The sequence below is a fragment of the Capra hircus genome, chromosome 15 (genome assembly GCF_001704415.2).
Source record: "Capra hircus breed San Clemente chromosome 15, ASM170441v1, whole genome shotgun sequence".
NCBI classification, from domain to species: Eukaryota; Metazoa; Chordata; class Mammalia; order Artiodactyla; family Bovidae; genus Capra; species Capra hircus.
Genome location: NC_030822.1, coordinates 18,902,436 through 18,928,946, shown reverse-complemented (window position 1 = coordinate 18,928,946; position 26,511 = coordinate 18,902,436). Strand labels below are relative to the sequence as shown.

Genomic DNA, 26,511 nt, shown 5'->3' with positions numbered 1-26,511 from the left:
TGCAGATATCAAAAACTGTTCAACCATTTGTAATATTTGAAATTTAGACTTTTGTGTATTGATCCTATTTACCCTGATATGTCAGATGATTTCCTTTGATCAGTTTGGAATTTCTGATCTCTATTCTGACCTTTGTACATTGCCCCTTCTGACTGCCAGAGCCTGACTTAGGGAACTTCGGATCTGTATCTTTCGGCTTTAGCCTGGGAATCCTTTTCCTTTATTCTCATAGTAGGGTGGGGATCACTAGGAAAGATGCTTTGATTTAAATGACGGTAAAAATCAGTAAAGGCTTCCTAAGTGGTTCAGTGGTAAAGAATCCTCCTGCCAGTGCAGGAGACATGAGTTGGATCCTGGGATTGAGAAGATCCCCTGGAGAAGGAAATGGCAACTCCAGTATTCTTGCCTGGGAAATCCCATGGACAGAGAAGCCTGGTGGGCTACAGTCCATGGGGTCCCAAAGAGAGTCAGACAGGTCTTAGTGACTAAACAACAACAACAAAAATCAGTAAAGTTGATGTTGTTCCCCATAGTTCTCTGTCTTTTCTCACTGTAGTGACTCGTTGCTTCATCTGTGTTTTCTGGGTGTCCTTTCTTCTGTCACCCTTGATGACCAGTTCCCCGTGGTCCAGCTTACCTGTGGATCCAAAGTCTACTGCCAGGCTCGAGGGTTTTCTGTATGTTTGCCGCTCATTTAACGTCAGGACTTGTTTCTCTCTCAGTGGAGGAGTTAAGCACTGGGCTCCCTGTTTTGCCTCCTGCTTGCTTTCATTTGTTTTCTGATTTCTACCTGGGGAGCTTTACTGCAGGGTGAGTGAGTCTTGGACCCAAGGCGGGGAGTCCTGTGGGATTTGTGGAGGAAGTAGTGTCAGGAGGGAGGCAGGAGAACCAATGAGTTTCCTGAGACCTTCCGCTTTCACCAGACTCCCTGGTTTTGAACTTTTTCTCAGGTGGAGCTGTGGCTTGGTACTGTCACTGACTGCAGAGTGGGTCTGAGACCGAGTTGCCTGAGAGGCCAAACCCATGATGCTTGGGTCCTCCTGAGGCTGCTGGCTTGCTGCAGTCATGCTATTTGCACGGTTGCTGCACCTTATTTCTAAGCAAGGCTAGCCAGACCTTTGTCTTGGCTGACAAGTGGGTAAAAGTAGATCTGTTTCTGGACAGTGCTACAGGCCCTTTGTGTCCTGGAGCCCCTGTGTGTTCTAGCCCATCTCCACCCACTCGGCCCCAAAGTATTTTGCCTTAATATTCCTGAGGAATTGGGGTACCATCTCCGGACTGTTGTCTGGAGTTTCTTCTCTCCGACTTTCTCTCCTAACTTCCATCCCCAGGGAACCCTTGCTCTCAGGCAGTGACTTCTGTTTTGCCTGTGGGAGGCTGGTGTGGGAAAGATGGTTCTTTATAGCAGCGACCTCTGACACCTCCCCATTCTCTTTTGCCCTCCAATGCTCTAGGAAGATTGGTAGCGTTCAAATTTGACTCCCCGATCTTCTTAACTGCTGATCTTCCATTGAACTGATGTTAGTAAACATTTCCTGTGTGTCTTTTAGGTGCAGGTACTGTGGTCATTCCTTTACCTGGCTTCTCTGGGCCTCAGTTCTCTTGTCTATAAAATGGGGGTAATAATAGCTCCAATCTCACTGGGTTGTTGTGAAGATTCAATGAGTTAATAGAGCTGAAGTATTTAAAATAGTGTTTGGTACACAGTAAATGCTCAGTGAATGCCAACTATTCTTATAAAACAACAGAAACCGACTGAATATTCACTCTGTCCAGGTGCTACACTGGGGCAGGGGATACAGACATGAATAAGGGTAATATAGTTTATAGAAGTCCCTCTTGAACAGGGTGCTCTGAGTCCTTGAAATGTGATACGGTGTGGTCAGAGCTGATGAAATGAAGGTACAGTTAATTCTGAAAGGCTGGGAGCTTTGGAGAATGAGTAGATGTTGACAGAGTTGATTATGGTATTTCAGGCAGAGGAGAAGGGTTCTTTGTGAGCAGAGCAGAGGATGCTATAGGGAGGAATACCCTGGACTCTCTCCCTGCCCTAGAGCCTTCCCAAGTCCCCCTCACAGGCATTCCACCCTCCTGCCCCTCCCCTGAAGGGTCCTCTGCTTCTCCCACCAGCTTATAAGTTCCTGATTTATCTCTGTTTCCCTCTGGCCTGTTACAATGTGTAGCACAGACTAGGCACTTGTGGAAGTTTCAGCATTCTTTCACTCCTGTTCCCTCAGTTTGGCTGATTCTGTTAAATGTTAGAATAATTATCTTATTTAAGTAATCCACAGCAAGTTGTGAATGACTGCTTTATTCAGGGAATGTATTTGGATTTTGAAAGAAGGGTTTGCTGATACCAGGGAATCTCTAATTGAGTGCAATACATGGGGGATAATTTTGACCTAGGAGGTCTTTTTTGCCCCTCTGCAGCCTTTTGCACGTCATCAGCTTGGGGTCCCATTTGAAACAAGTGCAACAGTTCATTCGTTCATTCAGTGTATCTTGAGTGCCTCAGCTTTCTGAGGTTACAATAATGAATGAAATCAAACTCCCATTCTCATTGGCAATTAGGAAGTAGCCCAGTGCTTTCCAGATTTTACTGTGCATTTGAATCACTTGAACATCCTGTTGCAGCTTCTGACACAGTAGGTCTGGGATAAGGCTTATGTGCTGTGCTTAGTCCCTCAGTCGTATCTGACTTTTTGTGACACCATGGACTGTAGCCTGCGAGGCTCCTCCGTCCAGGGGATTTTTCAGGCAAGAATACTGGAGTGGGTTGCCATTTCATCCTCCGGGGGTCTTCCCAATTCAGGGATTGAACCTGCATCTCCTGTGTCTTCTGCATTGCAGGAGGATTCTTTACCTTCTGAGCCATCAGGGAAGCCTGGTTCTACATTTCTAACAAGCACCAAGGTGATATTGATGCTGATGGTTTGTTGACCCCACCAAAGGCAGCAAATGAATATAAACAAATAAATGTAGGTTGGATGGTGGTAAGAAAAATAAACCAGGGTAAGAGGATAATAAGAGCTTAATGCCCACATGCATGCGGGCCCTCAGGCATGTGCTCAGTTACCCAGAGTGATGGGGGAAGGCCCCGTGATGAGGTGACGTTTGAGTAGATACCTAAATGTGAATATCTGGGAAAAGATATTTAGGTGACTGCAAAGGCCTTGAGGAGAGATTCTCCTCAAGGCAGGGAACAGCAGGGAGGCCCCATGGAATTGAGTGAATAGGGGGAGGGTGGTAAGAAATGGTGTTGAAGGGGAAATGTTTTACATGCCAGATCACGTAAAACATTTTGGCAAAGTAAAGACTTCGTGTTTTACTTTGGATGAGATTAAGCAAGGGATGAGATAATCTGACTCAAGTTTTAGAAAAAAATCCCTGGCTATTTTGGAGACAAAAGACTTTAAGGTCAAGGGTGGAAATGGGGAGACCAGGTAGGAAGGCTTAGACAGTGGGGAGAAGCGGTTAGATTTTGGACAGATTAAAAAACAAATATTTTGATCATCCTGAATGGCATGTGAGATCTTAGTTCCTCACCTAGGGATTGAACCTGCACCCCTTGCAGGGGAAGCTTGGAATCTTAACCACTAGACTGCCAGTGAAGTCCTGACATGTTTTGAAGATGAAGCTAATAAAATTTTCTCATGGCTTAGAGGTGGAGTGGGAAAGAAAGAGAGGAACCAGTATGGCTCCAGGGTTTTTGGCTCAAGCACCTCAGAGGGTGAAGTTGCCATTGAGATCAGGAAGGTTACAGGAGGCTTAGGTTTGGGATAGTAAATAAAGAGTTGTGTTTGGGTATGTTAAGCTTGAAATGTTTATTAAACATCCAAGGGAGATGACAAATAGCTCATTGAACAAAGTAGTCTAGAATTCCAGGCAGATATTGGGTTCAGAGATATATATTCAGGAGTCATCAGTATGGAACTAAGTAAGAAAGTATAGAGAAGGGGGGAGATGTCAGCAATGAGCCCTAGGATACTTCAGCATTTAGGGGTTCAGGGAGAAGGGGGGACCAACCAGAGAGACTGAAGGTGGCTAAATAGGGACAGCAATGGATGTTGGGCTTGGAGATGTGTAGCTGTTTGTTGGCCCTGAGAGCAGAGGGGACAAAAGTCTTACTGCAACAGGTTCAAGAAAGAAAGGAAGAATTGGAGTACAGTTGGTTTACAACGTTGTGTTAGTTTCTGCTCGACAACAGTGTGAATCAACTCTATGTATACATATATCTCCTCCCTCTTGAACCTTCCTCCCGCCTCGCATCCCACACCTCGAGGTCATTGCAGATCACCGAACTTAGCTCCCTGTGTGATACAGGATACAGTGGCTTCCGACTAGCTCGCTCTTTCACACATGGCAGTCTATGTGTGTCAATGCTACTCTCTCAATTCATCCCACCCTATCCTTCTCCCCACTGTGTCCGCAAGGCAGTTCTCAAAAATAAAAAGTCATTCAGTATACATTTCATATCTTTGGTTTTGCTGAACTTCAAATTTTGGTAAGTATCATTTCATTAAGTGCACATAATTGTTTAGCATTGATGATTGCAAAGATGCATTAGTATATAGACATTCTCTCAGTAATTAAACAATAACAAAATGTAAAGAAAAGGAAATGAAGAAGGGAAATCAAGACAGTGAAAAAGAACTCTTTTAGTCTTTTCTATAAAGAAAGGCAGAGTCATAAGGGAGGTGGGTCAAAAGAGGGTTTAGTTAGGATATAATTACATTATACTTGTACTTTTTTCACTTTTTAGACAATCCAATAAAATATATTTGGACTTTTTCACTCTCAGTATTAATTATTAGTGCTTCAAGGATACTTGTAAAGTATCCCAAACTTGCCTCCCCTTTCTCCCCCATCTCAACAATGTAAAGAAGAAGAATTGAGAACCAATGAGTCTGTGCTTTTAATATTGACATCAAAGGGAAGTCAAGTGTCCCTTCCCTGCTCCATACTCTTCCTAAAGACGAACATCACTTTAGAAACTGAGATACTGAAATCCTTCCAAGAGAACCTCTCAGAAGCCTACTTGTCGCAAGTCTTAAATTACTAGAATGTGATCTGAGAATATTCACAATGAATGTGCATGCTTCCTTTTTCATTTTCATCAACCTTCCAGCCTGCATTGTGGTTTTCTTTCTTTTCTTCCTCCTCTTCTTTTTTTTTTTAAAACAAACAACAACTCCACTCTTCTCCAGACAAAAATGAATAGTTGGAATGACCCTAAAACATTTTCGTTGCTTGACAACACATTACAGGGGATTTCTAAACACACAGAGGGACACATTATTCTAGATCACGGGATGGCTGCCTTGGATGATGGCTCCCTGTGGGGATTCCAGGACCAAAGGAACAGCTAGCAACCAGGGTATTAGAAATGTCAGTTATTGTCACTGATGGGATGGTGGCATGTGAATCACATTGATTTGATGATATTTATCAAGCACCAGGCATATGCCATGTCAAACTCTTCCCTAAATACTGGAGGTCAAGGGGAGACCAAGCCAGACCTGGCCCCAACCCTGTAGCCCAGGACAAGAAACCCTTACTTAGTGGGTGGAGTGGCAGATGGGTAAAGTACCTCTATGAGTGGATCAGGAGAAAGGGTATGGCAAGACAGAAAGTACCCGCCTTGTTCAAAGAGGTTGTCTTTGACCAGCTGCAATGAGGCTCAGGGTGCCAGAGTTCTGACTTCTGGAGAAAAGCTGGATCTTTATTTCAACTCTTGTTTTCAAATGTCACCAACAAGTTCAGAGTTTTGAAATGTCATGCTGTACAGAAAGCACGCCCATGAGCCACCACTCTTCGTTTTTAAAGTCAAGTTTAACTAAGGTGTAATTTACATACAGTCAAATTCACCCTTTTCAGACGTTCTGCATGGTGGGGTTTGGAAGAAACATACCCTCATGGATCTACAACCACAGTCCAGTTATAGGCCATTTCTGTATTCTCCAAAAATTCCCTCCTGTCCCTTGGCGATTTTCTCCCCACCCCACACACCCCATTCCTGTTAGGCAGATCTATTCTCTGTATGTATGGTTTTGCCTTTAACTGAGAGTCATATTAATGGAATCATACAGTATGTAGTGCTTTGTGTCTGGCTTCTTTCATTGAATATAATATTCCTGAGAATCATATGTCATTGCACCTCTAGTCCTATCCTTTTTATTGTCATGTATATTTCACTGTACCACAGTTGGCTATCCATTCACCAGCTGATAGACATTTGAGTTGTTTCCAGTTTGGGGCATAAAAGGCTTTGTGTGGGCAGTTTTCACTCTTTTGGGTAAATACCTAGGAGTGAGGTTTCTGGCCATGTGTGAGGTATGCATTTACCCTTATAAGAAATTGCCAAATCTTTTCCCACAATGACTGTATAATTTTGTATTCCTGTCTCTGTGAGTTTTAGTTGAGTCTCTGCATCTTTACTAGCACTCGATTTTAACTTTTAAAAAATTTAAATTTCAGCTATTCCAATAGTTTTTTAGTGGCACCTCATGATAATTTTGGAGAAGGCAATGGCACCCCACTCCAGTACTCTTGCCTGGAAAGTCCCATAGACAGAGGAGCCTGGTAGGCTGCAGTCCATGGGCTCGCGAAGAGTCGGACACGACTGAACGACTTAACTTTCACTTTTCATTTTCATGCACTGGGGAGGGAAATGGCAACCCACTCCAGTGTTCCTGCCTGGAGAATCCCAGGGACGGGGGAGCCTGGTGGGCTGCCGTCTATGAGGTCGCACAGAGTCGGACACAACTGAAGCGAGTTAGCAGCAGCAGCAGCAGCAGCATGATAATTTTAGTTTGAACTTCTCTAATTACTAATGATGTTATTGTTGCATATCTTAACATCTTTTACATGCCGTTTATATATCTACTTTGAAGCACCTGGTGAAGTCTTTTGCCTATTTTAAAAAATCAACTGTGTGTTTTAAGTCCTTTATCAGATATGGGTTTTTGCAAATACTTTCTTCCAGTCTGTGTGGTTTTTCTTTTCATTTTATCAACAGTGTTTTCCAAAGAACAGAAGTTTTAAATTTTGAATAGTTCCAGTTTATCAACTTTTAAATTTAAGGTTTGTGTTTTTTGTGTGTGCTAGGATAGAAGTATTTGCCTTACCCAAGTTTACAAACTGTCATGATTTCTTCTAGAAGTTTTATACTTTTCAATCTATGGTCTGTTTCATATTAATTTTTGTATATGGTACAAGGAATGAGTTGAGGTTAATCTTTTATTCATATGGATATTTTATTGTTCCAACACCATTTATTGAAAAGATTATCCTTGCTCCATTGAATTGCCTTGGTACCATATGTTGTGGGTTTATTTCTGGATTCTAGTCTGTTCCACTGATCTGTACTTGTCTGTTTATTCCAGTACAACACTGTCTTGCTTTCTGTAGCTCAGAGTTTCTTAACCTTGGCACTATTGACATTTTGGATTGGATAATTCTTTGCTGTGGGACTGTCCTGTGCAGTGTAGGATATTTGCAGCATTTCTGGTCTCTGATAACTACCCCCACCCTCCACCTCAGTGTGACAACCAAAATGTCTTCAGTTCAGTTGCTTAGTCGTGTCTGATTCTTTGCAACCCCATGAACCGCAACACGCCAGGCCTCCCTGTCCATCACCAACTCCTGGAGTCTCCCCAAACTCATGTCCATGAGTCGGTGATGCCATCCAACCATCTCATCCTCTGTCATCCCCTTCTCGTCCTGCCCTCAATCTTTCCCAGCATCAGGGTCTTTTCAAATGAGTCAGCTCTTCACATCAGGTGGCCAAAGTATTGGAGTTTCAGCTTCAACATCAGTCCTTCCAATGAACACCTAGGACTGATCTCCTTTAGGATGGACTGGTTGGATCTCCTTGCAGTCCCAAGGGACTCTCAAGAGTCTTCTCCAACACCACAGTTCAAAGGCATCAATTCTTTGGTGCTCAGCTTTCTTTATAGTCCAACTCTCACATCCATACATGACTACTGGAAAAACCATAGCCTTGATGAGACTGACATTTGTTGAGAAAGTAATGTCTCTGCTTTTTAATATGCTGTCTAGGTTGGTCATAACTTTCCTTCTAAGGAGTAAAAGTCTTTTAATTTCATGGCTGCAGTCACCATCTGCAGTGATTTTGGAGCCCCTCAAAATAAAGTCTGTCACTGTTTCTACTGTTTCCCCATCTATCTGCCATGAAGTGATGGCACTGGATGCCATGATCTTAGTTTTCTAAATATTGAGGTTTAAGCCAACTTCTTCACTCTCCTCTTTCACTTTCATCAAGAGGCTCTTTAGTTCTTCTTTGCTTTCTTCCATAAAGGTGGTGTTATCTGCATATCTGAGGTTATTGACATTTTTTCCGGCAATTTTGATTCCAGCTTGTGCTTCCTCCAGCCCAACATTTCTCATGATGTACTCTGCATAGAAGTTAAATAAGCAGGGTGACAATATACAGCCTTGACGTACTCCTTTTCCTATTTGGAACCAGTCTGTTGTACCATGTCCAGTTCTAACTGTTGCTTCCTGACCTGCATACAGATTTCTCAAGAGGCAGGTCAGGTGGTCTGGTATTCCCATCTCTTTCAGAATTTTCCACAGTTTATTGTGATCCACACAGTCAAAGGCTTTGGCATAGTCAATAAAGCAGAAATAGATATTTTTCTAGAACTCTCTTGCTTTTTCCATGATCCAGCAGATGTTGGCAATTTGATCTCTGGTTCCTCTACCTTTTCTAAAACCAGCTTGAACATCTGGAAGTTCATGGTTCACATATTGCTGAAGCCTGGCTTAGAGAATTTTGAACATTTCAGACATTGCTAAATGTCCCCTTCAGGGTAAAATTTCCCCTCATTGAGTTCTACGGCTCAAGCTTTGTGATAAATCTTGAAATCAGATAGTATGGATTGTCTAACTTTCTTCATTTTCAAAATCTTCTTGGATGTTCTAGGGTTTATGCTTTTCCATATAGATTTTAGTATCTTCTTGTCAATCTCCATAAAAAAGAGTTTGTGTGAATTTTGATTGGGATTTCACTGAATCTAGATCAACTGGAGAAGATTGGTATCTCAACAATATTGAATTTTTTGATCCATGAATGTCTCCCTCTTTTTATTTAGGTATTCTTTCTTTCATCAGCGTGTTATAGCTTTCAGCATATGCATTTTGTATAGGTATTTCATGTTTTTTAATGCTTTGGTAAATCGTATTTTAAAATTTCTTTGTTAGTATATAGAAATATGATTTTAAAATATTAATCCTGTGGGAATTCCTTGGCAGGCCAGTGATTAGGACTCTGCACTCTCACTACCAAGAGCCTAGGTTCTGTTCCTGGTCAGGGAACTGAGATCCCACAAACCGTGCAGCATGGCCAAAAAGAAAAAAAAAAAAAAAAATCTATATCACGTGACCCTTCTAAACTCACTTTAGTCCTAGTAGCTTTTTACAGACTCTTTGGGATTTTTCTAAATACAAAATCATGTTATCTATGAATAGATAGTCTTATTTCCTTCTATCAAATCTATGTGCCTTTTATTTCTTTTTCTTGCTGTATTACGCTTGCTAAAATGTCAAGTACATTGTTGAATTGGAATGGGAAGAGTGGACATCCTTGCACTGATCTCAGTCTTGGAGGGAAAACATTCAGTCTTTCACTACAATGGTATTAACTGTAGTTTGGTTTTTGTTTTTTTGTAGAGGCCCTTTATCAGGTTGAGGAAGCTTACTTCTATTCCTAGTTTGCTATGAAATTTTTTTTTATCATAGATGAATATTAAATTTTGTCAAAATTTTTCTCTCTTATAATCACCACAACGTTTTTCTTTTTTAGTCTGTTTTTCTTTTTAGTCTGATTTTAAGATATTGAACCAATCATGCATTCCTGGGATAAACTCCAGCTTAGTCATGATGTTTGTTCCAGTTGGGTCTAATTTGCTAATCTTTTCACTAAGAATTGTTAAAGCGTTATGTTCTTGAAGGATATTGGTCTGTAGCTTTGTTTTCCTGAAATGTTTGTCTGGTTTTGGAATAAGGATAATGCTGTTCTATAAAATAGTAGGAAAGTATTTTCTGTTCTCTTTTATCAAAGTGTTTGTGTAGAATTAGTATTATTTTTCTCTTTAGGCCTATGGTCTTAAAAATGAGAAGATCCCTCAAGGATTTCTGTAGTAAAATAAAAAGGATCAGGTATCTCTAGTATATTTGCTCATTTTCAGGGCTGCCAGTGGACCCTTAGATATTAGGACAGGGTTTGGTTTCAGGTCTAGAATGATCTGAGTGGGGGGAAATTGTGTTGAATGAGTTCAGTAAATGGGTCACCTTTAGCTGATTGTTTGCTGTTTATCAAGTCACTTTTGGGGGCCTTAGTTATCCCACCTGTGAACAAAAGCCTCAGGATCTTCACTTCTTCCTTCATTGCCCTTGCTGTGTGTTTATGAGCCCTAAGCAGATGTTTTTGTGGGTTAGACCAATTCATTTCTTACCTCTTCCTCTTACCTTCTTGCCACATTAGTGGCAAGCCCAGTCTAGGCCTCTCATTCTAAAAAGGGAAGAGATTTCCCATGGTTTTCTGTCATGGTTCCAACCTGAAGCCCAGACAAATGTTGGCTTATCTTTAATCTTCATTGGCTTCTAAAAATTGTTAAAGTAATACATACAGTACTTTATTAAATTCAAGTAATGCACAGTATATGCAGCAAAATGAAAAAGGCCCGGGTGGCTCAGTTGCTATTTGCTAGAGTTCTGTTGTTAAGCAAGTATAATAGGTCCTTCCAGTCTTTTTTTCATACAAAAATTTATATATGTATTCTCATGTAATTTTTCTAAGATATAAAGAGGGTAATATTTACCTTTCTTTTTTCATTTACCATTGTATTGTTGCCCTCTTTCCATATGAAAAAGTAAATTGTGTCATAAGAGAATTTGAACTTCTCCCTGAAATATAGAAAAGCCTTTATTATAAAAGGTAACACATTTAAAACCATTGAATTCAAACCTACAGAGTTAAAATATCATCCTTAGACCATTCTTCCTCTTTTCTCTATTCTTTGACTTCTTCCCTGGAAAATATTTCCACACATGTTTGAGAAAAATCACGGGCCCTTTTAAACACCAAATAGAACAGGGACAAATGTTGTTTATAAACCAACTAATGCAGATGTAAATAGGGCCAAGGAGCTGCCTCAAGCTTTAGCCCAAGGTCATCGCTCTACCTGCCATCTGTCTACTCAGACGAGACTTTGCCTAATGCATCCTAACCACAAGAGGGGAATTTAATTTTGATTTGTATATGTTAAATCTATTCTTAGCTTGAAAGAAAACCTCCTGACGTCAGAAACACAGAATGACTTTGGTATTTATGCAGTGCCGGTAAATAGGAAGGCCTAGGATATTTCTCACTTTACTCTTTCAACTCGAAATATGGAATTAAGTGCTAGAATGGAACCAGGGCTCCCAGACCGACCCCTCTACTTCTGTCCGTGGTAATGAATGCTGCTCCTCTGTCACTTGTCTTTTATTTACCAAATGTCAAGAGTGAACCAAGGGAGCCTGAAGAAAAATGTGCCTGAGAAGAAAACGTGTTGAAATGAATAGTACAGCTTCTAAGTCCTTATTGAAAAGAGCTGAGCCAAAATATCTCTACACCTACAGATGGCATTATCAATTATGAGTCTTTGTTTTGAAAAGAATAGGAGGACCAGGGTTATGAGCATTTTTGGAATATAATTAAACTGGATGGAAGTGTATTAAAAAATCACTGCCATAGAGCAATCTTTGGCAGTTTCCTCTTATTATCTTATTAATACTGGGGGTGAATACATGAATCAACCTGATGAATACCAGGGAAACTAAAACTTTTTTTTCGAGTGGTATGGAGTATGAGTTCTTGCTCTAGTCCAGCAATATAATGACATTTGAAATGAGGGTTTTCCCACTGTTATGGTTAATGTGATATATTTACTTTTCCCTATGGGGAGACTTGTCCTCAGAGTTTGGTAGAGCACTTCACAATTGTAGAAGTTTTCATGGTCTTGTTTGAATCTCATATCACTCCTAGGAGGGGGTTGAGAAAGTAATTGGCTAAAAGTCACACAGTGGTCCTGGGAGTTTTACATTATTTTGTGATTCAAGGAACAGATTACCTACTACTCAACTAAAACTAGCTCAAGCAGGGGGCCCCAAGCCACAGGGAAATCTCATGTGACAGATTTGGAATGGCAATGAAATATAATGGGGCCACGTAGACAGTATAACTAATTGATAGAAATCATAGCTAACATTTTTGAGCATTTACTCCTGTATCAACTCATTTGATTTTCACAACAGCCCTGTGACATAGGTTCTGTTATGACCCCCAGGTTTCAGGTGTGGGAACCAAGGCAAAGAGCAGTTGTTAACAGTAATGTATTCAGTTGTCACACAGGTAAGTGTCAAGGCTGGGATTTGAACCCAGGCAGTTTGATTCTGTAGCACTCAGTTCACTTTTTATGGTGCCTTTCTTGACACTGAAAGGCTGAGGTTACTGGATTTGTGTCTCATGGACCAGGGGGCCTCCTGTTTGTCTTTTCCTGCAGGCTGGGTCTGTCCATCTGCCTCTTTCTGCAGACTGGCTTTCTCTGCTTACCTGTAGCTTCTGGGTTCTCCTCTAGCAAGGGGGCCTTGCTTGCTGTGGTGCTCACTGCAGCCAGAGTTGGCAGGACTTTTCCATTTATGTGTCCACCCTCCAGTCTCAGTCCTAGTCCTATATTTCCCAAGAGGGAGCATCAGGCTGTCATAGTCTGGCCAAAAAAGTAAGGATTTGACCCCTCATCTGATCAGCAGAGGCCAGAGGTGAAGGGGCACATGGTTTAAAAATGCCTTCCTAGGCTGACCCCTCCTTTGGCTATAGCCACGGGGAGAATGCAGTTTTAAATGAGGTGGTATGGATCGGGCAGACTTCCCCAAATGTGTCTCCTCCCTCATCACAGTAAAAACAAGCTCATGTGCTCATTTTGTGAAAAATGATGACAACCAATAGCCTGATTTATAGACTTGGCCAATTTCCATGGTATAAATACTGTCACCGTGGCTGATTTGAAGCTACCGATGTGACAGTGAAATTGGGAAGAGATGCACACGTTTGGCTGAGCACCAAGATGATCCTATCCATCTTCCGAGTGGATGCAGGGCCACTTACACGCTTAGTTCAGGATGTCTCCAAGGAGTTTGAAGTCTAGCCTAACCAAGTAGGTGGGCTTGTAATTATGTAAAAGGGAAGAAAAGTTCAAGGAAGAGAGGGTGGAAGTTAGATTTGGCTCACGCAGCCTAAAATAGCTTGTCCTAACTGTGCCATCCTACGGGCAGGTGGAAATGCTTTCTAAAAAAAAAATAAAATGCAACTTCCTTTGCCTGTAGTACCTCACTTGTGACACGTAATTAACCCTTTCACTGATTTTAAGATGCCAGACCTCATTTTCTTGGAGGGGCAATTGGCCTAGTTTTTTTTTTTTTTTCTTTTTTAATGTGTTTTACTTTCGGGCTGTGCTGGGTCTTCGTTGCTGTGCCTGTGCTTTCTCTAGTTGCAGCGAGTGGGATTGCTCCCTAGTTGCGGTGCTTGGGCTCCACGGTGGTGGCTTCTCGCTCTGGAGCGTGGGCTCTAGAGCACAGGCTTAGTTGCCCCACACCATGTGGGATTCTGCTGAACCAGGGATTGAACCCGTGTCCCCTGCATTGGCAGGCGGATTCCCAACCGCTGGACCACCAAGGAAGTCCCAAGGGGATAGTTTTTCCTTGCTTCTCACAGTCAGCACTTCCCCCTCCTTTGCTGCTGTCATTAAGGAACTCCTTTCTTCCACCTTCCTAACCCAGAGATGCTGGGTCCATGCAGTGGCCTCTTAGATGTCTTTCTGCCGCACACACACTATTAGTTTTGATTGGAGGCTTTTATTTATGACCAAAAGGCCATTTCTCAGGTCATGTAATTATGCTAAAAGCCAAGACCGTCTGGTGACTACAACCTCTGAGAGCATGTCAAACGCCATCATGATTTCAGGGCCCGCCCTTGCACATCTGGAGAGGGGGTTGGGAGCCTTGGCTTCGGTGCCTTACTTACAATTCCTCCATCCTTCTGCCTGATGCGGCTTTGTTGTTAACCCTAACCGGCTTTCACAAAGGATGGTGGTGACCCTTGGGAAACGAGTGATGGGGTGTGGACAGCGTAGATCTCTCCTCAGACATGGAGTTCTAAGTGTCCTACTGATTGATGGAAGGTCAGCATCTTTACCTATAAAAATAGTACAATTAATTTATTTTAATTTCCCTGGGGATGTAGCAAGGGAGAAATTTTACAAATCTCACTTCTTTTATGTCTCATTGGAGGTTTGCCCTAGTTTGTGGGTATGTTGACTTCTGAATAAGAGGACAAACATTTATGAAACAGCTATTACTTGTTAGTCGCTAGATCAAAAGAGTTTTGTAGAATTGAACCCTACAGTGACACTAAGAGATAGTTCCTGTCCATTTTGCTTTCAGGAAACTAAAGACTGAGAAGACATTTATGAACCTGACTTGCCTAAGGGCACTGTTGCTTGGAAGTTTTGGGAATGGGATTTAAAACCAGATTTGACTACAATGTCAATATATTTTTAGCTTTACTCTGCAGACTTCCCCCCCACCTCCTGCCCTGCCCCATTTTATTAAATTTGCAAGCATACAAAAGAGTTGAAAGTACTGTACAGTGAACAGCCATGTACCTACCACTTAGACGGTACTATGAACATTTTGCTATATATCCTTTATCATATATATGTGTTTGTTCTATCAGTCCCTCTATCACTTCATCTTATTTCTTGATGTGTTCAAAGTAAGTTGCAGACATTAGTACAGTTCAGCCCTAAATGTTTCAGCGTGCATACCAGATTAGAGTTCATGTTTATGGGGTTTTTTTTTGAGGTAAACTTTACCTACAGAGAAATACAGAAATCCCAAGTCTTGACACATGCACACATCTGTGTAACCTAAATCCTTGTCAAGACATAGAACATGATCATCACCTTAGGAAGCATATCCCCTCTTGCCCCTCTCCAGGCATCATGATTTGATTTTTTTGCTTCCCCGGTGGCTCGGCTGGTAAAGAATCCACCTGCAGTGTGGGAGACCTGGGTTTGATCCCTGAGTTGGGAAGATCCCCTGGAGAAGGGAAAGGCTACCCACCCCAGTATTCTGGCCTGGAGAATTCCATGGACTGTATAGTCTATGGGGTCACAAAGAGTTGGACAGGACTGAGTGACTTTCACTTTGACTTTAGTTTCTATATCATGCAGTCTTAAATAATGTTACCTATCCAACCAACCATTCTGAAGGAGATCAGCCCTGGGATTTCTTTGGACGGACTGATGCTAAGCTGAAACTCCAGTACTTTGGCCACCTCATGCGAAGAGTTGACTCATTGGAAAAGACTCTGATTCTGGGAGGGATTGGGGGCAGCAGGAGAAGGGGACAACAGAGGATGAGATGGCTGGATGGCATCACGGACTCGATGGACGTGAGTCTGAGTGAAGTCCGGGAGTTGGTGATGGACAGGGAGGCCTGGCGTGCTGCAATTCATGGGGTCGCAAAGAGTCGGACACGACTGAGCTGCTGAACTGATTGTTTTCAGATTGACTTTTCCTTGTGTTATTAATTCAAGGCAGTATTTATTGAGGTATGTGGCAGGCACAGAGCTGGGTGCGGGGAGAACAGGAGGGGAGGAGAAAGACGTGGAGAGAGACGTTAATTAGCTCATCACAGGAATGAGTATGCCATTACCAGCAGAGGTGAGAGCTGACGGGGGAGCGCAGGGTGCTGGGGGAGGCTTGGTGAGTGAGGACGGCAATGATCAGGGAAGACTGGTCCAGTATTCTCGTGTGGCAACAACTGGCTAAGGTTGAGCAGTGGCAGCTCCTTTAGGCGGGGAGGGGCCATCTGTCACAACCCCTACCCATCCCACTTCAGTCGCGTCTTGGCTGAGATGGATTTACTGTGGTGACAACCTAACCTCCAAGTCTATAATGGCTTAAAGCCCTGGAATTTTATTTCTCACTCACATAGAGACCAACCAGTGCTCCTAACTGCCTGGGAGCTCGCTACCATGTGGTGATTTCAAGGACCCAGGGTCCTGTCTTTGTAGTCTCTCCACAGTCAATCTGTGGCTTCCAAAGCAGCTGTGCTTATCTGCGTTCAGCAGATAGAAGCGGAAAGAGAGCGGGGAACAGATCTGGAAGGGCTGTGCACCATCCTGCCCACTTTCCATGGATTAGGGCTCGGTAGCTTGGCTGTGTCTGCCTGCAGAAAGAAGCTGGGAAACATGGGATGAACCCAGAAGAAAAGAGAACAGGGTTGATGAACAGCCAGCCAGTAATCTGATCCAACACATTCATTTTACCTGCATGGCCTCTTTAGGCATTTGAGTGTGCTTAAAACTGATATAACAGCTATGGGATTTGGAGATGAGGAAACCTGGGTTCAAATCACTGTAACATCAGTTCCAGCAGGACGGGGGCTTAATCTGTTTTGGTCACTGCTGTGTACTCAGTGCCTGGTATACAGTAGGTGTTCAGTAAGCTTTTGTTGAGCTTATGTACAGAATTCTCAAAATTCAATAAGGAAATCAATAAACATAAAATGGGTAAAAGACCTGAATGTGCGTGTGTGCTGAGTTGCTCAGTCGTGTCCGACTCTGTGCAACCCCACGGATTGTAGCCTGCCAGGCTCCTCTGTTGATGGGATTTTCCAGGCAAGAATACTGGAGTGGGTTGCCATTTCCTTCTTCAGAGAGTCTTCCTGACCCAGGGATCGAACCGTGTCTCCTGAGTCTCCTGAATTGGCAGGCAAATTCCTTACTGCCAAGCTACCTGGGAAGGCTTGAATATTCTTCACCAAAGAATAAATTAAAAGTAAGTACATGAAGAGATGCTCAACATCATTAGTCATTAGGGAAATGTAAATTATTACCACAAGATACCACTTCATACTAAAATAATGAGTAATATTTTGTAAAAATTTTAAATTACCAGTGCCAATTGCTGTTGAGGATTTGGAGCAGTCGAACTCGTATATTGCTGATCAGAATGAGATGTGTATAGCCATCTAAGAAATGATTTCTTTTCAAGTTAAATATACATTTGCTCTGTTACTCAGCAATTCCACTCCCAGGCATTTATCCTAATAATAATGAAATAAATGAAAACTTATGTTCATGTAAAAATATTAATATTTATAACAGCGTTATTCATAATCACTCAAAGTTAGCAACCCACATGTCCTTCATCATGTAAATCGATAAACAGACTATGCTATATCCTTATAGATTAATGGTATATAAGTTTTTTGATAATAAAAAATATACCCCTTTGCAAACAAAACAAACAAAAAACAAATCTTTTTTGATTAGATGAATGAATTCCCCTTCTGTCCTGGGCAATGATAATAGCCACTGTTTACTTAGTGTTTATCATGTACTTCTGGTGGTAGGCTGGGCATTGTCTCAGAAAAAAGGTGCTAAGATTTGGACATGGATGGTGGCCATAAGATTAGAAAGAAGAGTAAATGTCTAAATTTCTTCTTCTCTTGTCTCCCACTTTCCATATTTTTCTGAAAATATTGGAGCTCCCTTTCATCTATATACTGATGAGGAAATTCAATGTATTTTCTTATTGGCTCACTGCTAGGGTAAAAAAAAAAAAAATCAGCTATTTTCAACCTCTGTAGTTTTGGAAGACAGATGGTTGCTCCTTAAAGTGAGATTTTTCCTTCCTGTGTGTAAAACAAATTCTGATTATATTGTACTCATTTGTACTTCAGATGGATAGTCATCAACTGTCTTTTGTTTGTCAAAAAAGTTTGTGTGGTTTTCAAAGTCATCCTGATGTCTTTTAGCAGAATACAGCATGGAGGCCAGAAGCTCTGATAGTTTTCTTATGGTTTGAGTTTTTGATTGTGGCACCTTTAAAGTAATTTTTTGTTGTTATTGTTGTGACTCATTTCTTTGAGGGCAGGTAGCCTATTAGAAGGACAAACCTAATCTGTTGGATCATAGACTTTCAAGGGACTTGTGATCTATGCTGTTACTGTGTACTATGACTTAGGTCCCAAACTTGGATTGGTAGTCAGGAAGCTCCTAGCCTTGGTAGGAATCGAAAGTTTGGAAGCTAGATGGAGCTCCAGCTACAAGAGCATCTCTGAGGTTAAAGGTTACTCGGATTGAAACTGCAATGGGATTTTTTTCCTTTGGTAGCGCTGGCTCTTAGTGGACCAGAGTAGACTCATTCTGGTGTGGTGACGCTTAGAAGAAACATCTCAGTTTTATGTTCGTATCGGTCTTATTGTGGTCAGGAATATACTCAGGGTCGTGCACAGGCACTCAGGTGATGAATGTTTAGTCGTGCACAGGCACTCAGGTGACAAACGTTTCCCCCGGCGGTTTAGCCTGGGAGGCATTCTGGAAGGTTACTCTGATTGCACCCTGGGTGGCATCAGAGGTAATGGTGAAGAGCTGGGCGTCAGTCAGGGATGCCATCAGGTCTACCCCTGGTGCATCCCCATCCCATCTCGGTGGTAGAACCGGGAGGGACGAGTAGGTCGCCTGCATCGGTAAGGGACAGACTAAGTCTGACCAGGGAAGGAAAGCTTTGGTGTAAAGTCTGTCCACACCCCCATCTAGAGCAAGGAGGGATGCCTCTGGTAGAAAGATGGCTGCTTTGGTGTGAAGTCTGTCCACACCCCCATCTAGAGCAGGGAGGGATGCCTCCGGTAGAAAGATGGCTCTGGTCGCTATTTTCTCTCTTACAGATGGGAGCTAACAATTCCAGCCTCACTCCTTTGAACTGTATCCTGAAAAACTGGGATAGATTTGATCCCAGTTAAAGAAGACATACCTGGTCTTCCTATGTGATACTGCATGGCCACGGTATCCATTGGAGGATGGCAAACGGTGGCTAGTTGGAGGGTCTCTTAAGTATAATTCTGTTTTACAATTAGACTGGTTCTGTAGAAAACAAGGGAAATGGGTAGAAGTAGCATATGTGTGTTTGGAGAAGGCAGTGGCAACCCACTCCAGTACTCTTGCCTGGAGAATCCCATGGATGGAGGAGCCTGGTGGGCTGCAGTCCATGGGGTCGCTAAGAGTCGGACAAGACTAAGCAACTTCACTTTCACTTTTCACTTTCATGCACTGGAGAAGGAAATGGCAACCCACTCCAGTGTTCTTGCCTGGAGAATCCCAGGGACGGGGGAGCCTGATGGGCTGCCGTCTATGGGGTCACACAGAGTCGGACTTAGCAGCAGCAGCAGGTTTGAGGCTACCTGGAAGGAAGTGATTGTATTTTTTCTTTTTCCATAGGAATATAATACTTTTTCTATATCTTATGACCCCTGGCACTGCATCTTTGCTAGTTACTATGGGACTATACAGGCTGAAGACCTCAGCTAGAGCAATTGAAGGTGGTAACCCAGCATTCTGGGCAGCAGGAGGTGTAACTACCCTTGTGTGAAAAATACCCTATCCTGTGACCATCAGGGCATTAGAAACCCACCATTCCACTCATTGAAGGGAGCTGCCAGTGGTCCAGCAGCTTAGCTTCAAGTCTCTGTTTCCCCAGACTCTAGTCTTTTGTCAGAAAACTATCCATAAGAAGATGGAAGGATGAAATAAACAGAGATGTGTAAGTGAGGTTACTCAGTCGTGTCCGACTCTTTGTGACCCCATGAACTGTAGCCTACCAGGCTCCTCTGTCCATGGGATTTTCCAGGCAAAAAGTACTGGAGTGGGTTACCATTTCCTTCTCCAGAGGATCTTCCCAACCCAGGAATCGAACCTGGGTCTCCCGCATTGTAGGCAGACGCTTTACCATCTGAGCCACCAGGGAAGTCGAGAGAATGGAAGGATGAAATAAACAGAGATGTATAAACACGTAACCAAAAGAAATAGATTGTTAAGATACTGTGTTTACAGTAGGTCCTTGTTGGTTATCTATTTCAAATATAGCAGTGTGTAGCACAGGGAACTCTGCTCAATATTCCATAACAACCTATTGTGGAAAGAATTGGAAAAAAGTAGATGCATGTATATGTATAACCGAATCAGTTTGTTGTACAGCTGAAGCTGACACAACATGGTTAATCAACCGTACTCTAATATATTAGGTTGGTGCAAAAGTAATTGCAGTTTTGCATTGTTGAGCTTTGCTGTTTGATATTGGAATACACTCTTAAATAAATGTGTTTATGTTATACATCATTTTAATGTACATTTCTTGCTTTATGATTTTTTCCTAATGACATTACTTGCTGTTTATTTTATATTTATTTTAGACTAGAGAAATGATGTTAGACAAAAAGCAAATTCAAGCAATTTTTTTAAAATTCAAATTCAAAATGGGTTGTAAAGCAGTGGAGACAACTTGCAACATCAACAACGCATTTGGCCCAGGAACTGCTAACGAACATACAGTGCAGTGGTGGTTCAAGAAGTTTTGCAAAGGAGATGAAAGTCTTGAAGATGAGGATTGCAGTGGCTGGCCATTGGAAGTTGACATTGACTAATTGAGAGCAATCACTGAAGCTGATCCTTTTACAACTACATGAGAAGTTGCTGAAGAACTCAGCGTTGATCATTCAATATGGTCATTTGGCATCTGAAGCGAATTGGAAAGGTGAAAAACCTTGATAAGTGGATGTCTTATGAGCTGACTGAAAATTAAAAAATTGTTATTCTGGAGTGTCATCTGTTCTTATTCTATGCAACAATGACATATTTCTTGATTGGATGTGATGTGTGAAGAAAGGTAGATTTTATATGACAACCGGAGGCAACCAGCTCAGTGGTTGGACTGAGAAGAAGCTCCAAAGCACCTCCCAAAGCCAAACTTGCACCAAAAAAGAGGTCATGGTCACTGCTTGGTGGTCTGCTGCCTGTCTAATCCACTACAGCTTTCTGAATCCCAGCAACACCGTTACATCTGAGAAGTATGCCCAGCAAATTGATGTAGTGCACTGAAAGGTCAACAGAAAGGGCCCAGTTCTCCATGGCAACACCCAGCTGCACGCCACACAAACCCAACGCTTCAAAAGCTGAATGAATTGGGCTAAAAAGTTTTGCCTCATCCGCCACATTCACCTGACCTCTCGCTAACCAACTACCGCTTCTTCAAGCATTTCAACAGCTTTTTGCAGGGAAAATGCTTCCACAACCATCAGAAGGCAGAAGATGCTTTCCAAGAGTTCATCAAATCCAGAAGCATGGATTTTTCCACTACAGGAATAAACAAGCTTATTTCTCATTGGCAAAAAAGTATTGATTTGTAATGTTCCTATTTTGATTAATAAAGATGTATTTGAGCCAAGTTATAATGATTTAAAATTCACAGTCTGAAATTGCAATTATGTTTGCACCAACCTAATAAAAAGTTGAAAAAAAGATACTACATTTACAGAAGTGCTGTGAGAAGAGAAGATTAATGTGAGAGAATTAATGTGGTGGAGTATCTGAGATGGGTTAATCTTATGGAGGGCCTTGAATGAATGTTGCAAGGAGGAGTTTTGCTGATTCATCGTCCCACTGGGCCCCTCAGGTGTGTGAGAGTGGACGAAGGTGACTCAGTTAAATGCACCCATTCTTTTGCTCTCTTTAACATATCAGTATTACGCACTTTCTTTTTTCTTTAGAAAACTTCAAATAATGAATTAACATTTGTTTTAGGTCTTCTCCCTTTTCCTAAATTTCATCATGATTTCTTTAAAAGTTAAAAAACATTTCCCTCCTATTTAAAAAAATATATTGAAAGGCAATCTTAAAACAAGAAAGGAAAATTTGGAAAGGAGGAGAAATCACTCACAAAGTCTCTCTGTTAATGCCTCAGCCATATAGATTTTTATCTGGTTGGAACATTCAAAGTTCCAATAGGGTGGTGTGTTGTTCATTAGTAACTGCCAGGCCTGCATCCTCTCTGCACCTGTGTTATTGGTCCACATTGCTTTTCACCAGTCTGTGGCAAGATATGTACAGGCACTAAAAGTATGGAGACTTTTATAGCAATCTGACACCGTTGGGACATCCAGGGGACTTGTGCCATAAAACAGGAAGTAGGCCAGTTTGAGTGAAATTGAACCAATATGGTGAGACCCAGATGGCTTAAGCTGGAGAACCACAAATTGGTAGGGGATGGATTGGAAGGTCAAAACAAAGAAACAAAGAACTAGTCCGTGGCTGTGGATAACACTCTGCACTGCTTGCCTTTATCGTTCATTCTTCTTCCAATCATAGCCGAGGGAGGGGAAGAAGAAAAAGTCACCCATAATCACAACAATCTGACACAACTCTTCTTAGGATTAGTGTTTTTCCTTTCACCCTTTGTGTTTGTGTGAGCGTGCCTTTTACAAATATAATTGTAACTGCAATCTATCATGGTTTCTACATCTTTAGAATCAGGCCTCTAATTGCCTTATTATGGGCAATTTTTGTTTATCTATAGTCTGAATTAAACATTTATTAATCAGTTTTGTCTCCTGTCACTTTTTAAAAGAAATTTTCAGCTCCTTTAGCTCCAGTTAGTGTTTATAATATCCTAAGAGGTGTGTGTGTGTTTTTTTTTTTTTTTTGTGAGAGAAGACAGGGAGGGGGGATTTTCTTCTAAATATTATTGATTTCTTGTCATGCAAAGAACTGCTAGAAAATAATTCAAATGTCTTTACCTTTCTAGTATTCTATTCTCATCCATCCCAAGGGTATAGAAGATGCACTTTTTAACCTCTGATGGTTTTCTCTGTTCAGGTGAGGCTAAATTCTCTCAAGTCACCAAGCTTACTTGGTGGTTGAGACTCCAGGCGGTGAGCTGGCCATCTGGTGAAATGGACATCACCTCCTACAAATAGGCATCTCCCATGGAGGAATGCCATTCAGAGGGCCATCGTTCCGAATCCCCCTGGCTCCATCCACTGCCCACCGGCCATCTGTTCTCCCCCACCCCAGGGTTTATTTTGACTTTGCATGCTGTCATATGAGATCTCTTCTGAGTCACCTGTGCCCACCTTGGTCTTATTATGATTCTTTAAAATCTCTTCCTAAACCCTGGAAATGGTTCCAGGTTTTATTCACCTGGTTTTGTGAATTCAGAATGACAAAGATAAAGAAGCAAGGAGGATGTGGCCGTGTTTTGGCCATGGGCTGTGGTATCTCAGCTCCTCTTATGACTTATGTGCCTGTGGACTCACTTTTTGGCTCACGGCATCATAAAGCTGGTGCTGCTAAAAGAGCCAGCCCCACTCACACTGATTGGAAACTGACATCTGACTCCTCTCTCAAGCCGTCTTGAAGAAGGATGCTTAATAATCTATTCTGAATTTGATATTAATAGGAAATTAACTTCTGTGACTTAGACATGATACCATATATTTTAACAATAATTCTGACAGTCTTATTGGTTTCTGGCTTTTATGAGCCAAAGCTATTTTCAAATATGAAATATTTACAAATAGAAATCAACCAATCAGGTATAATCAAGTGCTTGGGGAGGTTTCCAAAGTGGTACCGAGAGAGATTTTAAGGAATATTCACAAGGACACAATTGCATGAAAATAGTTAATTGAATATGGAAGGTAAAGTATCTGGGTGTGAAATAAGTAGTGCAAGGAATAAATGTTAAAAGAATTTAACCATTTTCATTCCTCAAGGACTGTGCTGTTGATCTCAGCACCTACTTTGCAGCAGTGGTTGCTGAGTGCCTATGGTCTAGGATGGTGCTGGAGGTCCTCTGGGAACTTCCAAAGTGTTGATTTTTACCAGAGCAAATCTTAGAGAATCACACAGAGTAACAGAACCTTTAAAAGAGAAGCTGGCGCTTTGCTTCTGAAATATATTCTTACCATAGACAGTGGGAGTTGTGGAATAAAATTGTCTCTATAATGTTCACACTTGAATTACCTTTAAATGGAGACTATCTTAACTGAACAATCCTGTGATGTGTAAGTTACAGTGAAAGTAATAGTTTTCACTTATACTGTTAGCACTTACCGTGTTCCCGACGCTGTGCTGGGTACCCGACATGCTTATTGTGGCATTTAATCTTCACGGTCATTGTATGAGACGTAAACTGTAATTATTCCCATTTTACAGATGGGGAAGCTGAGGCTGAGAAAGATGAGGTAACTTGCCCAGGACCACAGAGCATGATGATGTTGGATCTATCCCTCTGAACCCATGTCTGTGCTTTGGTACTTTGCTCAGTATTCTCTGTGACCATATTAGTATTTGTTCCTCCTCTGCCCAGTGAGCTATACCCCAATCCTGAGGATGAGATAAAGCAGTTTTAGTTGATAGGCACATCCTGTATGCTTTCAGAGGCCTTTCACATCTGCCATCTCTGCCACAAAGAGGGTTTGTGGCCCTTCCTTTCCAATTTCAGATACACACTAAATGATATTTATCTCCAGGCTCTTATTATTGGAGATAATGAGCATTGACTAGATTGTGTTCTGACCCCCACAGTGCTTGAAATTCAAGTATGCTGGCAAGAATTCTAAAGAACTTAATAGAAATCTTAAAAACTCACACAGGTAGATTAAATCAATTGTGATTTTGGTCTTGTTTGAACCCTTAAAAAATGCACAAGTCTGAGTAACACTGTGGTTACATCTAAATAAAATTTAGATGCCATGGCACATGGTTCTGCATTTGCCCTTTGAGTTTGGTGAATTGTGGATTTATCTTGGAGACTTACCATTTTCCCTACCCTCGGTGCTGCTGCATTTCTCCTGCCAGCAATATTGAAAAGAATGTTTATATTTCCAGCTACTTTTTGTGGAATTCACATACATTTGTCCTAGACAACTGGATCTGAAACGGATATTGAGAATTTCCTGCATCTGTATACTCAGTTAAAAATATTCAAATGGTAGTGGTGGCTTAGTCATGTTTGACTCTTTGCAGCCCCGTGAGCTATAGCCCGCAGGTCTCTGTCCATGACCTTTCCCGAGCAAGAATACTGGAGTGGGCTGCAATTTCCTTCTCCAAGGGATTTTCTTGACCCAGGGACCGAACCCACGTCTCCAGCACTGCAGGTGGTCTCCTGCATTGCAGGCGGATTCTTTACTCACTGAGCCACCAGGGAAACCCCCTCGCCAAAAATGTTCCAATAGTTTTCTTGTATCATTCATCTATTCAACAGTAACTACTGAGTGCCTGCTGCTGCTAAGTCGCTTCAGTCGTGTCCGACTCTGTGCGACCCCATAGATGGCAGCCCATCAGGCTCCACTGTCCCTGGGATTTTCCAGGCAAGAACACTGGAGTGGGTTGCCATTGCCTTCTCCAATGCATGAAAGTGAAAAGTGAAAGTGAAGTTGCTCAGTTGTGTCCGACTCTTAGCGACCCCATGGACTGCAGCCCACCAGGCTCCTCCATCCATGGGATTTTCCAGGCAAGAGTACTGGAGTGGGGTGCCATACTGCATGCCATATTCTGTGCTCTCCTTGACCTTGAAGTCTCACCATTGTCCTTGTTCAGCTCATCTCATCTCTCACAGTAGCTGCTAACTACATCTGAGTGACCTTCAGCACTCACCTGTTCACCAAACATTTGTTGAAAACCAGTTAGCTGTAGAGATTGTTGAGTATGACCATAAATGCCTGTGATTTAGTAGGCTGATGCTGAGGGAATCTCAGTTAAAGAAATGCCATTAGGAACTGGAGCACAGGGGAAATCCTTAGAAATTAAAAAAATAAATAAATGCTAGGTAGACAGGTAACAATCGTTTCATCCATCTCTCTCACTTTATAGAGAGATATTGAGCCCAGAGAAGAGTCATTTGGTCAAATTAAGTAACCAGTAATATTGCAGTTTCATTTTAGGATTTGCAACCTCCTTAGCTTTAAACTCCCCAAGTAGGATTAAGGAATAGAATTGTCCTTTAAAACATTTTCCAGGGACTTCCCTGGTGGTCCAGTGGCTAAGACTCTGTGCTCCCAATGCAGGGTACCCAAGTTTAATCCTTGGTCAGAGAAATAGATCCTACATGCCGAAACAAAGATCAAAGGTGCCTCAACTAAGTGCCTCAACTAAGACCTGGTGCAGCCAAATAAATGAATATTAAACACCATATTCCTGCTTTGACTCTCATGTTTTCTAAAAAGCCAGCCAGGGTGAAGGGAACGATCGTCATGATGAATACCCGTTTTTTAGATGAGTAATGTCAGGCATGGGCTTCCCAGGTGGCTCAGTGATAAAGAATCTGCCTCCAAGTAGAAGACATTGGTTCGATCCCTTGAAGAAGGAAATAGCAACCCGCTCCAGTATTCTTGCCTGGGAAATCCGATGGACAGAGGAGCCTGGTGGGCTACAATCCATGGGGTCACAAAGAGTCAGACTCGACTTGGCAACTGAACATCAACAAAACGTCAGGCACACAGAGACTAAGTGACCTGCTCGTGGTCACTCAGCTGGTTAATGCAGAGTCAGACCCAGAGCCCGGGGGCCCTGGCCGGAAAGGCCTGTGCACTGGGAGGTCCACT

The 26,511-nt window shown here is 42.1% G+C and overlaps 1 protein-coding gene and 1 non-coding gene across 3 annotated transcripts in view; one reads left to right on the top strand and one right to left on the bottom strand.

The window, feature by feature from the left end:
- The window catches only part of KIAA1549L (KIAA1549 like), a 308,458-nt gene that overhangs the window by 2,110 nt on the left and 279,837 nt on the right, over positions 1 to 26,511 (top strand). The window lies entirely within an intron of this gene.
- Positions 19,806 to 19,877, bottom strand: TRNAC-ACA. The gene has a single exon. It is a non-coding gene; the product is annotated as a tRNA-Cys (tRNA).